This window comes from Mobula hypostoma, chromosome 2 (assembly GCF_963921235.1).
Source record: "Mobula hypostoma chromosome 2, sMobHyp1.1, whole genome shotgun sequence".
NCBI lineage: Eukaryota > Metazoa > Chordata > Chondrichthyes > Myliobatiformes > Myliobatidae > Mobula > Mobula hypostoma.
Window position 1 is genome coordinate 31,796,064 of NC_086098.1, and position 25,478 is coordinate 31,821,541.

General features: G+C 40.0%; 1 protein-coding gene across 8 annotated transcripts in view; it reads right to left on the reverse strand.

The window, feature by feature from the left end:
• LOC134338816 (protein eva-1 homolog A-like) overlaps positions 1-25,478 on the reverse strand; it is a 301,553-nt gene that overhangs the window by 40,176 nt on the left and 235,899 nt on the right. The window contains exon 1 of one of the 8 annotated variants that reach the window (XM_063034933.1): positions 2,370-2,880. The exons of the other annotated variants lie outside the window; for them this stretch is intronic. The gene's annotated coding sequence lies outside the window, so the exon portion shown is untranslated. Of the gene's footprint in view, positions 1-2,369; positions 2,881-25,478 lie in introns of those variants that run through there. 8 annotated transcript variants of the gene reach the window in all.

The following is a 25,478-nucleotide window of genomic DNA, read 5'->3' on the forward strand; positions in this document are numbered from 1 at the left end:
ATTTTTTTGGGAATTGGTTACTATGTAGTAGGTGACTCACTTCTGACTCCTTCCAGCATCCACAAGACATGCTAGTGATGCATACATTAGTAAAACTATCGTGTGTAGATCAGAAGCTAGTGAGTTAGCTATAAGAGAGCTGAGTGCAAAATTTTAGGTAGACATTCCAAATTTGATTTGAAGGGAGTTCAGTGTTGTTGGAACTGTCCTTCTTCAGAGTTTAAGCAGTTGTTTAAAAGTTTAGTGGAATTATCTTTGATCTCCTGATCAATGTATATTGTCCATGTATTATTTCTTAAACAGACTGATTTTCTAGTCAGTTTTGTATGAAAATTAGCTCATGTTTCCTACATTACAATAATGAAGACACATGAAAAGGGATATTTCCATAATAATAAAGCATTTCATCAAAGTCACCACATAAATGCTAATTTTCATCCTCCCCAGTTGCAGTTCTAGAAACAATCTGCAATGAGTGTCATTCTAGACAAGCAGAATACATAACTAGCATCCCATCTTCCAGCTTAAACATTCACTTGTATCGATGGTGTATTGTAATTTCAGTGTATGTATGTCATTTATGAAGTTCACTGCAATTACTTACTAAGATTCAAAGCAAATTTATTATCAAAGTTCATAAATGTCATCATATACAAAACTAAGTTCATTTTCTTGTGGGCATTCACAGTAAATATAACAAACACATAGGTTTAATGAAAGACTTCACCCAACAGGATGGACAAACAACCAATGAAAAGGACTACGGACTGCAAATACAAAAAGAAAAAAAGAATGATAAATAAATAAGCAATAAATATTGAGAACATGAGGTGAAGAGTCCTTGAAAGTGAATCCATGGGTTGTAGGAACATTTCAGTGATGGAGCAAGTGAAGTTGAATGAAGTTATCCCAGCTGACTCAAGAGCCTGATGGTTGAGGGGTAATAACTGTTCTGGAACCTGGTGGTGTGGGTCCTGAAGCTCCTGTACCTTCTTCCTGATAGCAGCAAGGAGAGCATGGTCTGGATAGTGGGGGTCTTTGTTGAAGGTCCCTTCAGAAGAACCATCTAGACCCATGACTTCCACCGCCTCAAAGGAATAAAGCAGTAGACACCTGGATGTTCTCCTTCCAGTCACACAGCAATTTGGCCAATCCTTCAGCAATGTGGAGTCACTATCCTGGATCATTTGCAGTATTCTAATTTCAGTAGATAGACTGTTGAAGGTGGCAGTTCACCATTACCTTCTCAAGGGCACTTTTTGGGTGGGCAACAAGTGATCGTTTGATGGCATCACTCATAAAGTGAGCTCAGCCAGTAGACATTTACAAAATCAACCATGCTTGAATGGTAGAACAGACTCAATAGAACAAATGGCCTAATTGTGCTCCTATGTACATTGCTCTTAAAAGTGGCAAGGCTGCTTTCTCAGATTTCTTCCCTACCCACCACCACCACTTAGGAATGGATCCCTCTAACCATGTCCCTTTATTTCACTGCTCCATAACGTTAACCGAGTGCCACTTCAATATATTGTGTTGACTTCATTCCACTCCTATCACCCTCTTGTGACCAAGTTTTGCATTTAAACTATTACGTTCCTCTGTAGTAGAGATCTTATAGCCGCATTTGCAGCCTAATTTCACAGTACAATTTGATACAATTCCAGCAATTTCAAGTTGGCAGTTACAACTGAACAAATAATGTCAACCTTTCTTGTGGATCTTAACTGTGTTTACCCACTAGATTCATTTATAATAATCTTGATTTTATTGCAGATACGACCATTACTAACATTTTTATGGAGCATTTTCCTTTTTGACTCAAAGCCCCTTTACTCATTGCCTGATGGTTTAAATAAAGCATTGAAATCAGGCAGAGATCCTATTTGGCAACAGATTAAAGTAAAACGTTTCTGTGAGCAAAAAAAACTTTCCTGTAAAAAGGAATCCACATGGAACAACTGACTTGCCATTGCATTTTTCTAGCTACTACTACTCAAAAATAGGAAGAAAATATTGGAAAATATCCCGGAGTGAAAATTTTTAATAGCCCTAAATGCTAAATGCCTAAGCAATACCCTGCATCACTAGCTACTTTGATGTACCTCAAAAATTATTCCCTTTCACAGAAGAAAAAATAAGATAAAACGAACAGCAGTACCTAGCAAAGGCACAGTTTTTAGGAAAGCATCAAGCCATTTTGTAGATGCCCCAAATCTGCAACTTGCTTTAAAAAGTCAGAAATGAAGCTCAAGATGAACACAAAATTTAAAAAGGTGATATCAACAGTGTGAATATAATTCTCCAAACCACCTCTGATTATTTTCAACAGTTGCAAAATAAAATCTGAGGAATTAAAATAACCATACCTCTTCATTAGTTGGATGAAATGGTGAAAGAGACTGAACTGCTTTCTTCAGAGGAGCTGTCAGAGTTACACAGATTGTTTTCTCAATCAAGCAGTCTGGATTCCAAAGCAGAAATGCAGTAGTAAATCCTGTTATCTCGCATTACTGCTTATTGACAGCACTGTCGGAATAACACACAAAGCGATGGCTTGTTGCAAGTATACAGGAAGTGAACAACATCTGCTTTCCTATTTAAGCGCAAGAGCATCTGTGTTGAGAAAAAAAACACAGGCAGTCGATGTAACCGCAAGGAGCAGCCCACCTTCAGAATGACTTCAGCAGAGTGCAGGCGAGTCTCCAGTTTTCAGACAAGAAAGGTGGTCCCATTTCCACCACCTTTAGATATCTGTGGGTGCCGACAGAATCAGAACAAGAACTAACAAGGTCTTATTTTACAAAGGAAGGTCTATCATCGACGGAGTGACTAGTCAGATGTTATAATTAGTGGCTGATTTTGTTTCTCCCTCCCCTTCCCTAGCAATTCTGCATCCTACAGGGAAGCTAAAAGCTGGAATGCGATACCCAGTGAGCAGTAAGAGCTGGTTGTTCACTCACATCGAAAATCAAATAGAATTGTGTGAGAGAAACAAATGAGTTCAAGGCCAGAAACAGGAAAGTATCAATGCTAGAATCCAAATTTGGATCCCGGACATGATTTTTTTTTAAAGTAACTACATAGTCAAAAACTGCTGATGGAACAACTAGCATAATATATTAGGTTAGTTAGTGAGGAAGGCAAAGAAAAGATTCATAAAATATGACTGAACAACTAATCGTTACGGCTTGCTTCAAAGTCCAGAAAGTACACAGAATTACAAATCCCTTTCTCAATTTAGCACAATATTTTAGAAAACTGATTTTATCTTTTATTTGTCGTTTTTAATAAAGCCATGATCCCTCTTCCAGAACGAAGCCATGCGTTGATACTGATAGCATCCCCAAGGCAAATGTTAACAACCGCCCCCCCCCGCCAACCCCAGCCGGATTATGGCAAATATGTTGCAGGTCATACATCGAAAACACTCAGTTCATTCATACCTCAAACAAATACTCAATTCTATGTGAAATGGCATACCTATATGCTTCAATTAGTGCTTTCAAAGACATACTACACTTTTTCCCTTGCCAGACATAGACAGATGTGATAAACCGACTCCTAGAATAAAGCAAAACATCTGATTTGTTACTGCAACACTCAAATTTCTAAACCTGTTCAGAAAAAAAAATTCTTACACTTCTTCTGTCTCAAGCTTAATTGAAACAGCCTGAAGACTTAAAACAAGGCTGGTTTATGGAAAATAATTCTGTGTGGTCAATATTGTTTGTACTTCTTAAAATCCTTGCTGTATTAACTAACAAAAAACACTGAATTCTTTTATCAATAAAAAGTAACTCCCATTTACAACTTGTGCTTAAAGAAAGCTTAATTATCTGTGCCTACACCTTTTCACGCAAAGATAATTATTGTATAGCTTTTCTCTGGGTAACTTGCGCAGTCTTTGATGCCCTGAGAAGAAATGCATTAACATTTGTAATAATACTTGGTGTTGTGTTTTATTTGTGTTGTTTCCATGGTCACCAGTATATCTGAAGCCATCTTTTGAAGCAACAACTTTATAAAGGATCAAAGGCAAACTCTGAAATTAGTTCTCCACTCTGAGCTCCTCATCACTGGCCTGATACATTGTTGTAATGAAGTCCAACATAAACCTGAGCAACACCCTCCCACCTTTCAGCATTTCTAAGAAATTGTTCCTTTAACAACTTATTAATCAGCTCTTCCATCTCCATCTACTGCCACTTGTTGTATGGCACTTTCCAACATTACCACAGGAGGTGCAATACCTAACCTTTCAACTCTTCCCTTCCCAACATTCATAGACTCTGTCTTTCCAGGTAAGAGAGTGATTTACTCGCACTTTATTCAATGCAGACAAGTGCGAGGTTTTCCACTTTGGTAGCACCAGCCAGTATAGGTCTTACACAGTGAATGATAGGGCACTGAGGAGTGCTGTAGAACAAAGGGATCTGAGAATCCCATAAGTCATTGAGGTTGCATCAAAGGTCATATAGGGTCGTAAAGAGAGCTTTGGGCACATTGGCCTTCATCAGTCAAAGTATTGAGTACAGGAGATGGGACGTAATGTTGAACCATAGAACCATAGAACCATAGAAACTACAGCACAGAAACAGGCCCTTTGGCCCTTCTTGGCTGTGTCGAACTATTTTCTGCCTAGTCCCACTGACCTGCACACGGACCATATCCCTCCATACACCTCCCATCCATGTATCTGTCCAATTTATTCTTAAATGTTAAAAAAGAATCCGCATTTACCACCTCATCTGGCAGCTCATTCCATACTCCCACCACTCTCTGTGTGAAGAAGCCTCCCCCTAATGTTCCCTTTAAACTTTTCCCCCGTCACCCTTAACCCATGTCCTCTGGTTTTTTTCTCCCCTTGCCTCAGTGGAAAAAGCCTGCTTGCATTCACTCTATCTATACCCATCATAATTTTATATACCTCTATCAAATCTCCCCTCATTCTTCTACGCTCCAGGGAATAAAGTCCTAACCTATTCAACCTTTCTCTGTAACTGAGTTTCTCAAGTCCCGGCAACATCCTTGTAAACCTTCTCTGCACTCTTTCAACCTTATTTATATCCTTCCTGTAATTTGGTGACCAAAACTGAACACAATACTCCAGATTCGGCCTCACCAATGCCTTATACAACCTCATCATAACATTCCAGCTCTTATACTCAATACTTTGATTAATAAAGACCAATGTACCAAAAGCTCTCCTTACGACCCTATCTACCTGTGATGACACTTTTAGGGAATTTTGTATCTGTATTCCCAGATCCCTCTGTTCCACTGCACTCCTCAGTGCCTTACCATTAACCCTGTATGTTCTACATTGGTTTGTCCTTCCAACGTGCAATACCTCACACTTGTCAGTATTAAACTCCATCTGCCATTTTTCAGCCCATTTTTCCAGCTGGTCCAAATCCCTCTGCAGGCTCTGAAAACCTTCCTCACTGTCTACTACACCTCCAATCTTTGCATCATCAGCAAATTTGCTGATACAATTTACCACATTATCATCCAGATCATTGATATAGATGACAAATAACAATGGACCCAGCACTGATCCCTGTGGCACACCACTAGTCACAGGCCTCCACTCAGAGAAGCAATTCTCTACCACCACTCTCTGGCTTCTTCCATCGAGCCAATGTCTAATCCAATTTACCACCTCTCCATGTATACCTAGCGACTGAATTTTCCTAACTAACCTCCCATGCGGGACCTTGTCAAAGGCTTTACTGAAGTCCATGTAGACAATATCCACTGCCTTCCCTTCATCCACTTTCCTGGTAACCTCCTCGAAAAACTCCAACAGATTGGTCAAACATGACCTACCACGCACAAAGCCATGTTGACTCTCCCTAATAAGCCCCTGTCTATCCAAATGCTTGTAGATTCTGTCTCTTAGTACTCCCTCCAATAACTTACCTACTACTGACGTTAAACTCACCGGCCTATAATTTCCCGGATTACTTTTCGATCCTTTTTTAAACAACGGAACAACATGAGCCACTCTCCAATCCTCCGGCACTTCACCCGTAGACAGCGACATTTTAAATATTTCTGCCAGGGCCCCCGCAATTTCAACACTAGTCTCCTTCAAGGTCCGAGCGAACACCCTGTCAGGTCCCAGGGATTTATCCACTTAATTTTCCTCAAGACAGCAAGCACTTCCTCCTTTTCAATCTGTACAGTTTCCATGGTCTCACTACTTGATTCCCTCAATTCCATAGATTTCATGCCAGCTTCCTTAGTAAATACAGACGCAAAAAACCTATTTAAGATCTCCCCTATTTCCTTTGGTTCCGCACAAAGCCAACCACTCTGATCTTCAAGAGGACCAATTTTATCCCTTACAATCCTTTTGCTCTTAATATACTTGTAAAAGCTCTTTGGATATCCTTCACTTTGACTGCCAAGGCAACCTCATGTCTTCTTTTAGCCCTCCTGATTTCTTTCTTAAGTATTTTCTTGCACTTCTTATACTCCTCAAGCACCTGATTTACCCCCTGTTTCCTATACATTTCATACAACTCCCTCTTCTTCTTTATCAGAGTTGCAATATCCCTTGAGAACCAAGGTTCCTTATTCCTATTCAATTTGCCTTTAATCCTGACAGGAACATACAAACTCTGCACTCTCAAAATTTCCCCTTTGAAGGCTTCCCACCTACCAATCACATCTTTGCCAGAGAACAACCTGTCCCAATCCACGCTTTTTAGATCCTTTCTCATTTCTTCACATTTGGCCTTCTTCCAGTTCAAAACCTCAACCCTAGGACCAGATCTATCCTTGTCCATGATCAAATTGAAACTAATGGTGTTATGATCACTGGAACCAAAGTGCTCCCCTACACAGACTTCTGTCACTTGCCCTAATTCGTTTCCTAACAGGAGATCCAATATTGCATCCCCTCTAGTTGGTCCCTCTATATATTGATTTAGAAAACTTTCCTGAACACATTTTACAAACTTTAAACCATCTAGACCCCTAACAGTATGGGAGTCCCAATCAATGTATGGAAAATTAAAATCCCCTACCACCACAACTTTATGTTTCCTGCAGTTGCCTGCTGTCTCTCTGCAGATTTGCTCTTCCAAGTCTCGTTGACTATTGGGTGGTCTGTAATACAATCCCACTAATGTGGCCATACCTTTCCTGTTTCTCAGATCCACCCATAAGGACTCAGTAGACAAGCCCTCTAATCTGTCCTGCCTGAGCACTGCTGTAATATTTTCCCTAACAAGCAATGCTACTCCCCCACCTTTCATTCCTCTGCCTCGATCACATCTGAAACATCGGAACCCTGGAATATCAAGCTGCCAGTCCTGCCCCTCCTGTACCCAAGTTTCACTAATTGCTACAACATCATAATCCCACGTGTCAATCCACGCCCTCAACTCATCCGCCTTCCCCGCAATACTCCTAGCGTTGAAATATATACACCTCAGAAGATTTTTACCACCACTCACAACCTTTCTATCAGCGGATTTGCTTAAACTTTCAACATCATTTATTTTCACCCCAGCCACACTGTCAGCTCTGGCACTCTGGTTCCCATCCCCCTGCAAATCTAGTTTAAAGCCTCCCCAATAGCACTAACAAGTTGTATAAGACGCTGGTGACACCTAACTTGGGGCATTGTTTGCAGTTTTGGTCACCTACCTACAGGAAAGATGTGAAAAAGGAGTACAGAGAACATTTACAAGGATGTTGCCAGGTCTGGAGGACCTCAGTTATAAGGAAGGATTGAATGGGAATAATAAGATTTTATTCCTTGGAATGTAGAAGATTGAGGGGAGATTAGATAGAGCTATACAAAATTATGACAGCTATAGCTAGTGTAAATGCAAGCAGGCATTTTCCATTGAGGTTGGTTGGGACTACAACCAGAGGTCATGGGTTAAGGGTGAAAAGATTAAATGTTTCAGGGGATCACGAGAGGAAACTTCTTCACTCAGATGCCATGAGAGTGTGGAACGAGCTGCCAATGCAACTGGTGCATACACGCTTAATTTCAAATTTTAAGAGAAGTTTGCATAGGTACATGGATGGTAGGGAAATGGAGGGCCATGGTCCCGGTGCAGGGCAATGGGAGTAGGCAGTTTAAATCGCTTAGCACAGACTGGATGGGCTGAAGGGCTTGTTTCTATGCTGTACGTCTTTATGACTCTATTACATTCAGAGTTCACAATGTGACTACCTCTATATTAGAGAAACAAAACACAGATTTTGTTTATATCCATTTTGCAGGTGTTTGATCTTGATCCTGAGCATTCAATTTCCTTCCATTTAAATTCACTATCACACTCCTTCTTTCTGACCCCCTGTCTGTGGCCTCCTGCACCGATACAACAAAGTCCAATATAAGCTCAGGAATCAAAGAAAATTACAGCAAAGGAACAGGCCCTTCAGCCCGTGATATATGAGCTGACCATGGTGGCAAATTAAACTAAACTATCTGCCTGCAAATGGTCCATATCTTCCATTCTCTCCATGTTCCTTCACCACCTCTGACAGCACGCTCCAAGCACCTATCACACTTTGTAAAAGAAAAACCTCAAACCGCATGGGTCCTTTAATCATTCCCATTCTTGTCTTAAAGCTGTGCCCTTTTGTATTTAACACTTCCACCCTGAGAAATAGTCTCTTGCTATTGTATCTATGCCTCTCATAATTTTCAAATCAAATCAAATCAAGTTTAATTGTCAATCAAACCAAACTATACTTGGATACAGCCGAATGAGACAGTGTTCCTTTGGAGCTAAGGCACAGAAGCATACACGAGCATTCAAAATAATGAGGGAAAAAAACAAAGAATTTAGTCACATAAGAAAACAAATCTTTAGTCCATAAAAACATTTAAAAACATACAAACTTAAGCCTCTGTTATTCCGGAGTAAGCAAACTAAGTTTGTTCAATTTGTACTTGTGGGTGAACCTTTTCTACACCCTTTCCAAAGTCTTCTGTAATGCAGCAACAGAACTGCACAAAATATTCTAAATGTGGCCTAACCAAAGCTTTATACCACCACAGCATGACATCAGGACTCTTGTCCCAACTAATGAAGGCAAGCATGGAATCATGGAATATACCTTCTTATCATCCCTTCTAGTTGTGTTGACACTTTCATGAGCTTTACACTTGCACCCCAAAATCTATCTGTACACCAATGTTACCATGAACTTTCCTCTTACAATTGACCCCCAAAGAGAAACACTTCACACTTGCCAGAATTAAACTCCATCTGCCATTTCTCCTTCACTGTCTTCAACTGATCTATATCTACTGTATCCTTTGACAACATTTTCACACTCTACAACTTCACTCATTTTTGTGTTTTCTGCAGACTGGTTAACCTTCCCATATCACAAATAGCAGAGGTCGCAACACTAATCCCTGAGGAACACCACTGTCACCGATCTCCAGTCAGAATAGCATCATTTCACCAATGCCTTCCACCTTCTATGATCCAAATTGTGAATCCAAACTACCAAGACACCATTGCAACTTTTTCTTCTGGGTCTGCCTACCAGGAGAGACCTTGTAAATTGCCTTACTAGAATCCATGTGGACAACATACACTGCCCTAATCTCAATCATCTTTATACCTCCTCAAAAATCTCAATTCGGTTTGAGCTGCATGACCTACCTAATCACGTTGTAATGATTGTAATGCTTGTTCCTTATCAGGCCATGCTTTCCCAAATATCAGTAAATCCTATTCCTAACAATAGCTTCACCACCACAGATGGGGGGCTCGAAGAGCAGATGAGGCCAGTGTACATCAGCTATGATCATATTGAATGGTAAAGCAGGTTGAGGGACCAAATAGCCTACTCCTACTCCTTATTTTCTTCAGTTTAACTACAAAGTACACAAATGAACACCAGTCTAACTTCGCCTTGTTAATAATTGAATTTAGCATCGTCACATTTTGACGGGATGAAAGTCAGTCAAACATTAGAAAGATCATGCCTTGAATCTTAATGTTTGTTATGGAGTCACTGAAACTCATATTAAACAATAATGAATACTAGTATTTGCCCCTGGCAAAATATAGATATCAATGACCAACAAGTGGACTTCTTTCTTTAAGATTAATAGTGTGGTTTTAAGAAATCTTCCACTTATTCACAAGTCAATGCCTGACATTGTCAACAACATTGTGAATATAAATCCTTTAATTATTACTTCAGTAGAAACAGTGCCTCAAGGCACCAATATTCCACTTGAGTTTACACCAGGAATGTTGGATAATCTGTCAACTAAGTGATTGCAGCCCAGTTAAAGTCACTGAACTTCAATGAAAAAAGCCACAAATGGAAGATTCTGTGGCATTGAAATAAAATTACGAACATAAAAGAGGTGCAGGGAATCAAAATAGTTAAAAAATGCATTTAATTACAATTCTTAATTTTATTCCTTTTACTTCCATGTAAATTACTTAGTTATTGTAATAATTCATGTGTTTCTGATTGCTGAGAAGCTTCACTATTATAATACTTAGATTTACTTTATTAGCACTTTGCTAACTTTGTCTCTTTTCTTTCAGTGATCTTGAAATTTTCCCATAAATGCCAACCCTCCCAAGAGTTAAAGAAAATTATCAAATACACACCATTTAACTGATAAAATTATGCACCAAGTGTTTGTGCAGTTGGCCTAACAACATAACTATCAAAAGAAAACTCAATTGTTGCACAACAGGCTTCCCATTTTTTGGTCAAATAAGTAACCCTCACTATCTTTTGGAAATGAGAAATGTCTTTTTACGGAGAAGGAAATGCAGCCAGTGAGGGAAAGAAAGGCACGGAAATATTCAAGGTCAGCCATATCCTCTTAAATATCTTCCAGATTTACGAAATAAAGTATTCAGTTTTAATTGGGCTTCTGTTTCCCGGCATAGTCTGAACAGGAAAGAATACCCAGGTGGTTCTCATTGAGCTCAAAATAACTGCAGTTAAACTAATAAATATAATTCACAGATGACAGGACTATTAGATAAATACAATTGGCAAGTTTGGGAGTGAAGGGGGGCTACCAAGATTCCATTCAATTCTGAACTCAGAAAATACTCCTAAACTTCAAGAGGCTGATAGAAATTTATCACACCATTTTGCCCAATGTTTATTAAGCAAACTCCAAAAAAAACCCACAAAGAATACTTTATTCCCAAACATTGAACAGAACATATTAATGAATTTCCTTTTTACTCCCTGGCCCCAGCACCCACAGGCAATAAATCATCCCCGAGTCCAAAATAGACCAATTAAGCAAACAGTTCTGGTATGTAATCAACAATGCTGAATAGTTACCTTTCTGCTGGTAGCTTCTTACACCAGCCTCTTCTACTGGGAGTGGCTTTTTGTTCCTCAGAAACCAGAAACGCATCAGTAATTTAGCGACATTGCCAAGAAACTCATTAGAATTTTCCCTCAAATAGCCTCCCCTCTTCTGCAGCAAACTGCCCAATGAGATGACTGAGATTGCAAATGCAATGGTAGGAGAAAGAGATTGAATACAATATCCAAACTACACTCAACTATATATTATCATTTCCTATCAGCAGTATTATGTCAGCTTTGCAATTAATTTTGCATCTATTTGGTTGAGTGTTCCATTCCCTTCTATATTTGAATTAGGACTATTGATTGCAGCTAACATATTGGCTTTTTCCCCCCATTCAATTTACCCTTCTATCATTAGCATCAGAGAGCACTATAGCACAAAAACAGGCTCTTTGGCCCATCTAGTCCATGCCAAACTTTTATTCTGCCCAGTCCCACCGACCCACATCCGGACCATAGCTCTCCATACCCCTCCCATCCATTCTTACAACTTTCATTTTTAAACAGCTACAAAGTGTACAACAACAGCAAAGGCTGGGTGACGTCTAGTGTATGATTCCCAATTGGGAACACCACTAGAGATCAAATGCTCTAGTTAGATGAGCACTGCGGCAACAGAAGGCAACGGCAAACCACTGTTGAAATTTCTGCCTAGTCAATCATGGAAAGAAACAAAAGAAGGAAACCAGACAACAGCGTGAATGGGGTAGAGTCTAATCAACAGAACAACACCTCGCTCAGTAGGGGTAGTCATGTGCCACAGGTGACAGCAGATCGTCATTCAGAGACTGTAAGCAATAAGGAAAGGGCCAAGGGTAGCAACGTGGAACACCCGTACACTTTACCAGAAAGGAAAGTTGGACAACACATTAAATGAAATGAAAAGGTTGGAAGTCAATATTTTAGGCCTGTCAGAAATTAGATGGACCAACAGTGGCAAATTCTCTAAGAATAGTTCTCTGATAATGTATTCCGGAGGTCAACAGCATATGTATAGAGTTGGAATTATTTTAAACAAACAAGTATCAAAATGTCTTATGGGATATTGGGCAATATCCGATCAGCTGCTTTTAGTTAAATTAAGGGGTAACCCTTTTAACATTAGCATAATCCAAGTCTATGTACCAACAAATGATGCAGACGAAGAGGATATCCACAAGTTTTATGAAGATCTCGGCAGTGCTTATGAGCAATGTAAATCTCAGGATAAAAAACTAGTCCTGGGAGATTTTAACGCCAAAGTTGAACAGGAAAGGGTTGATAACATAATAGGACCCTTTGGATTGGGGAGAAAAATTAAAACGGAGAGAGGTTTACTGATTGGTGTGTCAGAAACAACCAGGTGATCACCAAATCTTGGTATAAAAACCATCCATGTAGATTGTGTACTTGGATTAGCCCTAGAGATAGAACAAGGAATCAAGTAGATTTCATTACCACCAATGAACGCTTTAGAAATAATATCACAAATTCTAAAGCCTACCCAGGAGCAAACTGTGGTTCAGATCACCATCCAGTAATAGCTACCATCAAAACAAAATTAAAGAAACTGAAACTTGGAAAGAAGTATATGTTGGGAGAACTTAAAAATGATAGCATACTTAAGCAACAATTCAAGACAGCTGTAGAAGAACACCTCAACGAAAACGTAACGACACCTATTTGGGACAGATCTAAATATGCTATACAGCAATCAGCAGAGGAGAGAATCCCAGTACAAACAATCCAACACACCAACAAAGGGTGGGTAAGCCAAGAAATTCTAGATCTGATAGAACAAAGAAGATTAGTGACAGACCAGACAATTGTGAAATATTACAAAGGAAGAATGGCAGAATCAAAAATGCAATGAAGTAGAAGGCCATATTAACAATAGCAAAGAAATGCACAAGAAAATTAAGGAAATTACTGGAATTATGAAAACTTCCTCTACAGGATGCATAAGATCAGCAGAGGGATCCATACTAACAGATCCAGATAAAGTATATGAGAGGTGGATTCAGTATATAGAGCAGCTGTTTAAGAATAGAAGGGAACCCCCAGATATTAAACACCCTAATTCTGGCCCACCTATTACCGAAGAAGAAATAACTAAAGCAATGAAAAGCATGAAACATTGTAAAGCCACTGGAGCTGATGAAATTTCAGTGGAAATGATGCAAGCCCAAGAAGATCTGGGCATAGGTATTCTTTTTGAACTGTTTAATGGCATATATGAGTCTGGTGTATTGCCTGACGATCTCTTGAAATCAGTATTTATAACTATGCCAAAAATTCCTGGAACTATTGACTGCGAAAATTATAGAATAATCAGTCTTATGAGTCACATAATAAAGATTTTGTTGAGAATTGTTCTGAGTCGAATTAAAAACAAGTTAATGCCAGAAACTACAACATGGGCTTATTGAGGATAGAGGAACTAGGAACGCAACTTTCAAACTACGAATGCCTTCAGAAAGGGCAATTGAATATCAAAATGATGTCTTTTTATGTTTTATTGATTTCACTAAAGCATTCGACAAAGTGCCACATGAAAAATTATTTCAAATTCTCGCTAAACTAAACATTGACAGAAGGGACCAACAACTGCTTCAAAATTTATATTGGAACCAAACGACGGCGGTAAAAATTGATGATAATATAAGCAGTTGGACTAAAATTCAAAGAAGAGTTAGACAGGGATGCGTTGCCTCACCAGAATTGTTTAGTATCTACAGTGAAATGATTCTCAGAGAAATAGAAGACCTAGATGGGATAAAAATTGGAGGTGTTAACATCAACAATATAAGATATGCAGACAATACCACCCTAATAGCAAGTGCTGCATAAGACCTACAAATCCTCCTCAACAAAGTAGTACAAACAAGTGCAGATTTTGGTCTAACCGTCAACTGTAAAAAAAACAAATATCAAAACAACAGGATACTCCCAATTGCCAATTGTATATCGGTAACCAAGAGATTGAACAAAAGACCAGCTTTCATTATCTTGGTAGCTTTATATCACAAGATACTAGAAGGAAAGTAGAAATAAAAAGAAGAATTACCATTGCCAAAACCAACTTCCAGAAAATGAAACCCATTTTTACCAACAGACACATTTCTATGACAACAAGGCTTAGGCTACTAAAATGTTACATCTGGTGAATCTTGCTGTATGCTTCTGAAACATGGACTATAACACCAGCACTCTCAAAGAAACTTAGAAGCAACAGAAATGTGGTTTCTTAGAAGAATGCTGAAAATATCATATAGAGATAGGGTAACTAATAAGACAGTACTCCAACGTGCCCATACAAAAAGATCTTTAATGAGAACATTAAATGAGAGGAAACTTAAATTCCTGGGCCATGTCATCAGAAAGGGAGAAATAGAATGCCTTACATTACAAGGCCGTATGCCTGGGAAATGCGGAAGAGGAAGGAAAAGAAGAAAATATATGGACACTGAAAGAACTAACAGATCTAAGTGTGCGAGATATCATTGACGCTGCAAGGGATCATTCAATGTGGAGAGCCATGATCGTCCAAGCGTGTAACATGCAAGGCACATGAAGAAGAAAAAAGTGGTTAGTTTTGTAAAGCATATCATCAACTATCATCATATGCTGTGTTGTATCACATAGGCAATCATGGTTTTTGACCATGATTGCTCATGGCAAATTTTTCTACAGAAGTGGTTTGCCAGTACCTTCTTCTGTGCTGTGTTGTTACAAGTGACCCCAGCCATTATCAATTCTCTCCAGAGACAGTCTGCTTGGCATCAGTGACAGCATAACTAGGACTTGTGATTATCAATTCTCTCCAGAGACAGTCTGCTTGGCATCAGTGACAGCATAACTAGGACTTGTGATATTCATCATCTGCACCCATGGATTCACGTGACTCTGATCAGGGGCTAAGCAGGTGCTACATCTTGCCCAACGGTGACCTGAAGGCTAGCAGAGGGAAGGAGCGCCTCGCACCTTTGGTAGAGACATATCTCCACACCACTACCCAATCATCAACTAGGATATTATTAAATAGGCCATTCATAGATAGATTAACAAACTGTACCGTATAGATTGAAACAAGGGCCCCCATAGAGCAGTACATTCATCCAAAGGAAGATAGAATTACTGCTTACTTTGCAAAATTAATAGAACAATACAGGTTAATTGATTAATTTGCATTCTGATAATCTTGTACATTATACATCACAACACTTACATCACCTAACAGTACAGAAACTCGGTACATTGAGCAAAAGCTACTGCATATATTAATTTTGAAGACAAAACTTGCAAACATTTTCATTTTTGGAATCTTTCCTAATGTCATCTACTAACAGAAAACAACAATACAAGAGTGATATAATACTAATATTGCCTTTATTTTCCTCATTTTGTATCATTTATTAAAATGTATCTCAGTATCAATCATCACTTTACTGAGTGTTGTTCAGAGTTGTACCACTTTGATTTTTCTGGCTGAATGACAAAATAGGATCACTGAATTCCAGACAGAATTAACACACACAAAATGCTGGAGGAACTCAGCAGGCCAGTCAGCATCTATGGAAAACAGCACACTGTCGACGTTTCGGGCTGAGACCTTTCATCAGGACTGGTGAAGGGTACTACAACTACTACGTCAACTCAGGCCTAGGGGGCTGGCGTCGGGCACGATGACGGACTCTCCACTTCTCCCTCTCCCTCATCAGTGTGTTCAGTTCATCTACATTAGCCACGCCGCTGTCTTCTAGGAGCGTGTTGACCATAGTCTTGGGAGGGCACCCAGGGTTCATCCTCCCATGCTTGGGCTCCCATATGATGACTAGGCTGACAGGTAGCTCGGGATGGCGTAGACACTGCCCTGCTAGTTGCAGTCTTCTCGCCTCGATTTTAGTGGTGAGCTTCGGTAGGTCGTCATAGAGCTCGACATTCGTCATGTGCTGTTGCCAACTCACATCAAGAGCCATCCGGAGCATTAATGTATAGCAAGCATCTAGAGATTTTCGCATAGTCTTGGTGAATGTCCACGTCTCGCATCCGTACATGAGAATGGACTCTATGACTCTATGGTGAAGGGTCTTGGCCCAGAATGTCGACTGTTTACTCTGTAAGTCAAACATGATGACAGAATATAGTATTAATGGCAAGACTCTTGGCGGTGTGGAGGATCAAAAGGATCTTGGGGTCCGAGTCCATAGGACACTCAAAGCTGCTGCGCAGGTTGACTCTGTGGTTAAGAAAGCATACAGTGCATTGGCCTTCATCAATCGTGGGATTGAGTTTAAGAACTAAGAGGTAATGTTGCAGCTATATAGGACCCTGGTCAGACCCCACTTGGAGTACTGTGCTCAGTTCTGGTCGCCTCACTACAGGAAGGATGTAGAAACCATAGAAAGGGTGCAGAGGAGATTTGCAAGGATGTTGCCTGGATTGGCGAGCCTGCCTTATGAGAATAGGTTGAGTGAACGCGGCCTTTTTTTCCCTGAAGCGACGGAGGATGAGAGGTGACCTGATAGAGGTGTAGTGCATCTTTTGAGAGACTCCTGGACAGGTATATGGAACTCAGAAAAATAGAGGGTTATGAGCAACCACAGGTAATTTCTCAGGTAAGGATATGTTCGGCACTGCTTTGTGGGCCAAAGGGCCTGTATTGTGCTGTAGGTTTTCTATGTTTCTATGTTTCTACAAGAATTTATTTCTGGATATTTAGACCCAAAACATGTGCCTTTGATTAAGTGAGATATCCATATTTTTCTAGAACAGTGATTTTAAAAATTCATGGAACAATTCCACTGGGATATCAAATGGAATTTTAGAAATGTCCTTTTCCAGTTGTTAAGGGCAGGGAATGGGCATCACTTTATATTTCCATCCTGCATCAAAGTTACTATAGGAATTATACCTTTTTGGCTCCTGTAAATAGAACTTTGACCAATCCATTGCCCAAGACTTCTACTGGGGCTTTCTGGAAACATTATAGTCCCTTACCAGAAAAACCAATTGTTGCCAGAAAATTATATTACAGGAATTCAATTAGATCCAAGGATCAGTTCACATGCAGAAACTTGTGTGCATGTTTCCTCTGCTGAGGGGCCAATTGAGACGCCTGTCACTGAAACTCTCTCGAAAATATAGCTGTCAGCTGAAACCATTAAAAAAGGCCATGTTCCTGCCAATCAATGGGAAGTCTCTGTGTTTAGCAATGGACACACGTGAATCAGAATCAGATTTAATGTCAACGGCCTACGTTGTGAATTTGTTAATTTTGCAGCAGCAGTACAATGCAATACATGATATCTATAGGAAAAAAAACTAAATTACAGTAAGTATGTTTGTATATGTATATCAAGTAGTTAAATTAAGATAACTAGTGCAAAAACATGAATTTAAAAGAAAGGAATGAAGTAGTGTTCATGGTTTCAACGTCCGTTTAGAAATCGGATGGCAGAGGGGAAGAAGCTGTTCCTAAATCGCAGAGTGTGTGTGCTTTCATGCTTCTTCAGCTCCACCACATTTGGGTAGCAGAATTCCACAAATTTCAAATTTTTAACTCATTATATAGGCCCACACAGTTTGCATAATTAAAAAAAACAGCCAAGCCTATTTTCCCTCGTGTGCCCGTCATGTATTGGAGATCAGCAGTAAGGGTTGTCATTCACACTGTTTACTGAATGCCAGTGTTTATTTAGCTAATGTTTGTGTTGAAGTATGTGTGCAAGTCAAAGAAATATAGGCTATGCAAATGCTTGGGAGGGCATAGGTCAGGCTATAACAACAGGATGAAGCCCTTAAACTGAATTTTATGTTCAGATTCAACACCTTCAGTATTATGCCAGTGGAAATCTGAATCTAAGCTTAACTTTATTGATATTTTTAAACTGTAAAGTATTGTCCCAACCTTGGATTGCAAGAGGGCACAAATATAATCCTGTCACTGGATCACAGTATCAAATGTTACTTTAAAGCAAGGGTTCCCAATCTTCTTTTTTATGCCATGGACCCCTACCATTAATCAAAATGTCTGAGGACCCCAAGTTGAGAACCCCTGCTTTAAAGAGAATCCTAAATATTCAAGGTTCATACGTTTCTTCATTTTGATGTCCATTTCTCAACAGGGAAAACTGCCACATGCCACCCTCACTCTCCATTTGCTTACATGTCATTTCCTTCATTTGCTTCCTTAACGGGGTAACCTCATTCCTTCTTCTGTTACTGCATCCACATGAGATGTTTATTCCTGTTCCCATCACACTCACAGAGAAACAAAGAAAGTCAATTTTTGCCTACAGTTAATTACTTATTACCAGATGTGCAGAAATTGTTAAAATTCAACAGAAGCTGTATCATGTAAGCCCTTTACATTTGTTTATTCATATTCACAATGTGCGTAAGTTGAAGAATAAGTTGAAAGAGGAATAAAGCATATTAAAATTTAAAGGGCTTGAGCCCTTTTCAACGTTTGGAAAAGAAATAAAAGTAGTTTGAACTGTTTCATTCCAGCACAATGGAGGATTCTCTGCAGGCAGGGCCAAATCATTGAGGTACCCCTAACTGGAGAAATCAACAAAGCTTGATCTCCCCTCTGAGCAACAGATGGTAACACACACAAAATGCTAGAGGAACTCAGCAGGCCAGGCAGCATCTGTGGAAAAGGGTAAACAGTCCACATTTTAGGCTGAGGCCGTTCATCAGGACCTTCTTTGGTTAGGTATTCCATATTTTCTTCTTTGGAATATTCCATATTCCACCATTCCACAGATGCTACCTGGCCAGCTGAGTTCGTCTAGCATCTTGTGTGTGTTCCTTTGCATTTCCAGCATCTGCAGATTTTCTTGAGTTTGTGGAACAGAAGGCCATTCCTGGTTGGAAAGTTCGTCGCAAAAGGCTACCAGCAGAAGCTCTCGATGAAACTACGTGAAGAGGGGCTCCACAGTAGCGTAGTGGCTAGTGTGATGCTATTACAGCTCGGCCCTCCAGAGTTCGGAGTTCTGAACTCTGGTGCCGCTCCGTAAGACATCGCTGTATGTCCTCCCCATGGAATGTGTGGGTTTTCTCTGGGTCCTCTGGTTTCCTCCCACAGTCCAAAGATATGCCAGCTAGGTTAATTGGACATTGTAAACTATCCCATGCTGAAGTTAGGGTTAATCGGGTTCGTCAGCGGTTGCTGGGGCGGCATAGACTGAAGGGGTAGAGGGGCCTACTTCATGCAGTATCTCTAAGTACCTCAGTGTTAAGTATGGAGAAAGTACTCAAATTAATTCTACACAGCACACCCTGATTTTCTTTAATCCAGAAAATTATCCTAGAAAATATGGAATACTTAATCAAGGAAGGAAAGATAGACTGACCAGAAACTGCTAAAAAATATGGACTTCAAGGGCCTTGGATGTGTTCTAGGCCCAATTAACTATTACTCTTTCATTTCCGTACATTCTTCATGAAGCTTTCACTTTGCACAAATAAAAGAAACCTGCAATGGGTCACAATTTAAATTACTGTTGTCCTGAAATCTTAAGAGGTTCAACAGAATACATCCTTTTAACACCGAAGGGTAGAATATTTATTGACACAGGGCTATTTTGGCACACGGACGCATAACTGGAGAGAATACTGTCTGTGAAATGGAGCATAAAGTTATCAAAGGACATGTAACAAATCAACAAAAAGAGGTCGGGGTGGGATACGGGCCATTAAGGGAAAGACTATAACGAGAGATGGCAGAAATATTGAATTATTTTGATATTTTGCAGTGAGATAGAATGGGGTCATGACACTGGATGACAAGAAGAGTTCATTTAAAACAGGGAAAAGAGGTCATAGTATATAAAATAATCAAACTCAGAATATAAAACCACACTCAGGAAGGATTACATCTGTGCATTTTAAAAGAATTAGGCTAGAGTCAGCAGAGGGATGACTACACATGTTTAATATACCAATAGAAGGAGGTGTAATGCCAGAGAGCTTACATAACGTATTTATTTAAGAGGGTTGATAGAACATGTCCGTGGATCTATAGACCAGTTAGAGTAATGACAGCTATAGGAAAAACAATTAAATTCCCATTACAAATTTTGAAGAGAAGAATTTCAATTGCAAGAAAGCTAATAATGAATACCACTAAACCCATGCCTGAATGTTGCTTCCATCCCAATGCACATCAACTCCATTTGCTGAGCAATTGTGAATGGAATTCAACATTACCTAACAAAGAGATAATGGCAAACATCCTCTCTTTTCTCTGAACAGATTTATAACAGTTACCCAAAGACAGAGGAAGTGAGTTTTGTAATTCATTAGTTGCATTGATAAGTTATTAGCTTTTCGTGTCCCTTATGTTAAAGCCGTCAGACCCTTCATTAAAGGACCTCGAATGATCACCACCACACAGAATAGTACTGATGTAAGTCCTGCCTCAGAGCTCTGTCTAACCTGTTGCCCAGAGTTTCACTGGGAGCATAGCCCTGTTGTTCTGTGATCCAGATACATTGAATTAGAATGTAACAAATTAAATAAAGGATAAACAAGGGCCTAGCAAATACAAACAAACTAATTAATTTGTATAAAGGTGAAACTTAATTGCTTCAGTCCTTTCTGGAAACTATATTAAATATAAAGTTTCCATGTCAACTAGCAACAAACTTTAAAGTGCTGGGGCAGCAAAACTGAAGATTGGCAGATGCTTTTCGTCACTCAGGCAATACTTTACACCATCACATTAACTAGAAACCTCTTGTAACATGACAAGAAAGAACACTTGACATCAGATGTGCAGACTCTGCAGCCTGGAGAATATTCTCGTCTCCCTTGGGGAAAAGCATCTGTCACATTCCAATCTGTCCTCCTACACTCTTGAATCAATTAAAATGCGATCAAAAAAATAGCTTTCAATGATTGAAGTCCAGGGAGTTGCAGGAGACAGATTCCTTTCAAATTGTGACTGGTTTGATTATTTTTAGCGTCATTCTCAGTGCCTGCTAAATGTGCTTGAAAAGGCATGACAGACTTTTCATCATAATTCAAGAATAACAGTGCATGAATACTCTGCATGAGTTGCGCTTGCTGGCAGAATACATTCTTTATCCCATTACACAGCATTCCAAGGTTACAACAACATATTCAAGGGAGGAAGCACTAGCTATCAACCTTTTATTATCTACAAAAAAATATAAAGTTAAAATTTTTAATTTTATATTTCAAACACGAGTACTAGCACTGAGTTGTCAGGATAGAGACAGTAATATTGTACATTGATACCAACTGATCTCTACCCTGCAAGAGTGCAGATCTGTTATCATGCTCCTGGCCAGACCAAAATATTTTTGCTAAAACATTATTGTACCTACCACCATATTAGTTTACCAATTTGACAAACGTGTACAGTCATATTGCTCATATTTGTTTGATCGATAAGACTATATTACTTGTGGGTGCTCGGCTGATGAACATGCCAAGCATAAGCTCCCCTTTTAGAGGAGCAATTGGATTAATTAATTAAGATATTTGGCCCATCAAGTTTGCTGTGCCATTTCATGATGGCTGATCCAATTTTCCTCTCAGCCCCAATCTCCTGCCTTCTCCCCGTATCCCTTCATGGCCTGACCAATTAAGAATCTATCAAACTCTGCCTTAAATACACATAAAGACTTGGCTTTCACAGCTGCCTGTGGCAAAGAATTCTGCAGATTCATCACTCTCTGGCTAAAGAAATTCCTCCTCATCGCTGTTCTAAAAGGATGCCCCTCTATTGTGAGGCTGTGTCCTCTGGTCTTAGACTCTCCCACCATAGGACACACCCTCTCCACATCTACTCTCTGAAGGCCTTTTGCCATTCGATAGGTTTCAACGAGGTCACCTCTCACTCTTCTGAATTTTAGTGAATACAGGCCCAGAGCATCAGACGGTCTTCATCTGACAAGCCATTCAATCCTGCAATCATCTCCGTGAACCTCTTCTGAACCCTCTCTAGTTTCAGCACATCCTTTCTAAGGTAAGGGGCCCAACCTGCTCACAATACTCCAAGTGAGGCCTCACCAGTGTTTTATAAAGTCTCAACATTACATCCTTGCTTTTATAGAATCCAATGGGAGCATAGAAGATAGTATAGAATCTACTAGCAGAGGAGAGTGGACAAAGTAGAAAGGGAAGGAGGAGTGGAACCAGGGGGAAGTAATAGGCAGGTGAGAAGAAGCGAAAGCTTAGAATGGGGAATGGTGGGGCAGGGGATTGTTCATCAGAAGGAGAAATCGATATTCTTTAGCCAGAGAGTGACGAATCAGCAGAATGCTTTACCACAGGCGGCTGTGGAAGCTAAGTCTTTATGTGTATTTAAGGCAGAGTTTGATAGACTCTTAATTGGTCAGGCCATGAAGGGATACAGGGAGAAGGCAGGAGATTGGGGCCGAGAGTAAAATTGGATCAGCCATCATGAAATGGCACAGCAGACTTGATGGGCCAAATAGCTTAATTATCCTCCTATATCTTGGGGTCTTCTCCAGCCCTTGACTTTCCCACCCACCTGGCTTCACCTGTCATCTTCCAGCTAGCCTCTTTACCCTTCGCTCATCTTTTTATTCAGGCATCTTCCCCCTTCCTTCTCACTCCTGAAGAAGGGTCTTGGCCCAAAATGTCAACTGTTTACTCTTTTTCATAGATGCTGCCTGACTTACTGAGTTCCTCCAGCATTTTCTGTGTGTTCCTTTCAGATCTAATTTAATTAGAACTTTGGTTTCCAGAAACTAATCTTTACTGTTAAGTACAAATGGATTAATTATAAAATTGTTCCTATTCAATGATTTGTGCACCATGGTCAAAGTGGGAAAGGTGGTTTGCATCTCAAAACATTTAACTAAATTAGTGCATCTAGAATAACAAGCCAGTATTATTCATTAATGATAACAGCACAATTACATTCCACCACCATCTCTAAACTCATAGATGACTCTACCATCATCTTACTTCACCATCATCAAGAGAAATTATAGGACCCAGATCATAAAGTGTTTAGTAGATGGTACTGGGAGCTGGAATACTTAAAAATAGACAACCAATAATCCTCAAGAGAAATTATAGGGGTTGTGCAGCACCTGTGTGGAGAAATCGAATATGCAATCAATCCTGATGATGAGTTTTGACCTGAAACATCGATGTCCTGATTTGGAGTTTTGACCCAAAACGTCAACAATTCCTTTCCTCCCTCAGATATTGCTCAAACCATTGATTTACACCAGAAGAATCCTACCACCTGTGGTCTCTTGTGTCTCCAAAATTGAAAGTGAGATGTCAAGTGTTAAGTTAATTATTTATTTCTGCCTCCCCAGCAACACACAAGCCAGCCAATTCAATTCATGCCATATATTAAGAACAGGCTAAACATATGAAGAACATGTTTTATTGTATTCCAACTGCTATGCTGTTAAGCAACACACACGGAATGCTGGAGGAACACAGCAGGCCAGGCAGCATCTCTGGAAAAGAGCTATGCTGTTAGCTCTTTCCCCAACATTTTGCTGTTAGCACTTGGATTTCCAGCATCTGCAGATTTTCTCTTGGTTGTGGTTTCATTACTACTCTGTGAAGTCTCTTCCAGGGATGCCTACCTTGAAGAAGTTTGAATCTTCCCTTCGACAGGAGTTCAGTGAAATTCTCTCTCACTGCTCCCCCACAGTGATCCCTGCTGCTGTCTGACTCTTTGACCACTTACTTACCCAGACCGGCTACGACGGTCATGTATCTTTCCGCCAAGCATCTACACTCCATCCGCCAGAGCAAGCAAGATCTCCCCGTGGCCACCCCTTTGAATTCCACTTCTCATTCCCATTCCGATATGTCCATCTGTGGCATCCTCCACTGTCATGATGAGGCCACACTTAGGTTGGAGGAACAAACCTTATATTCCGTTTGGGTAGCCTCCAACATCATGGCGTGAACATTAATTTCTCTAACTTCCAGTAATGCTCCTCCCCCCTCTATTTCCATCCCCTTTTCGCTCTCTCACCTCATCTCACCAATCAACTTTCCAGCTCTTTACTTCATTCCTCCCCTCCAGGTTTTACCTGTAACCTGGTGGTTCTTTTCCTCCCCCCACCATCTTTTAAATCTACTCCTCAGATGTTGTTCTCCAGTCCTGCCAAAGGGTCTCGGCCCAAAACATTGACTGTACATTTTTCCATTGATGCTGCCTGGCCTGCTGAGTTCATAGACCAGTATTTTGGTTTTGCCAGGGTGAATGCAGTTTCGGCAACACAGAAGTTCAATAATATCCAAAGCCAAGTTTAATCAACTCCATCCTGGGCACTAGCCTACAAAGTGCCCAGGACATCTTTAGGGAGCGGTGTCTCAGAAAGGCAGTATCCATTACTAAAGACCTCCAGCACCCAGGGCATGCCCTTTCCTCACTGTTACCATCAGGTAGAAGATACAGAAGCCTGAAGGTACACACTCAGCGATTCAGGAACAGCTTCTTCCCCTCTGCCATCTGATTCCTAAATGGACATTAAAGCTTTGGACACTACTTCATTTTTTTTAAGTATACAGTACTTCTGTTTTTACACATTTTTAAAAACCTATTCAATATATGTAATTGATTTACTTGTTTATTTATTATTATGTTTTATTTTATTTAATACTATATTTTCTCTCTGCTAGATTATGTATTGCATTGAACTGCTGCTGCTAAGCTAATAAATTTCACATCACATGCCGGTGATAATAAACCTGATTCTGATTCTGATTTTGAAGTATCTACCTGATTAATATCCTAGCCAACACTATATGGTGAATACTCATCCCCTCTGTTACTGCTCTTCTGCTGCTGTAGCCCATCCATTTCATGGTTCATTGTGTTGTGCATTCAGGGGTAAGGAGCTGTTCGCCCAGCTTTGGAATGTTTGCCTTGGTAACGCTCTGCAACATCCTGTCCAGTGGGATGCCACAGAACTTTCAGGAGAACTGGATGGGATTAGATCTTCTGAGGGACAGTAGGCTGGCTTTGGTCTTTTGGCTGGCAGGAGTTGGAGGTGCAGGGAAGAGCACAAGGGAAGACACACACAGAATACTGCCCAGAGAGGAGACTCTGTTGCAAGATGTGCTTTGTGCCAACGAATGATTCCAAGGAGGAAATGCCAATACTTCTGAGT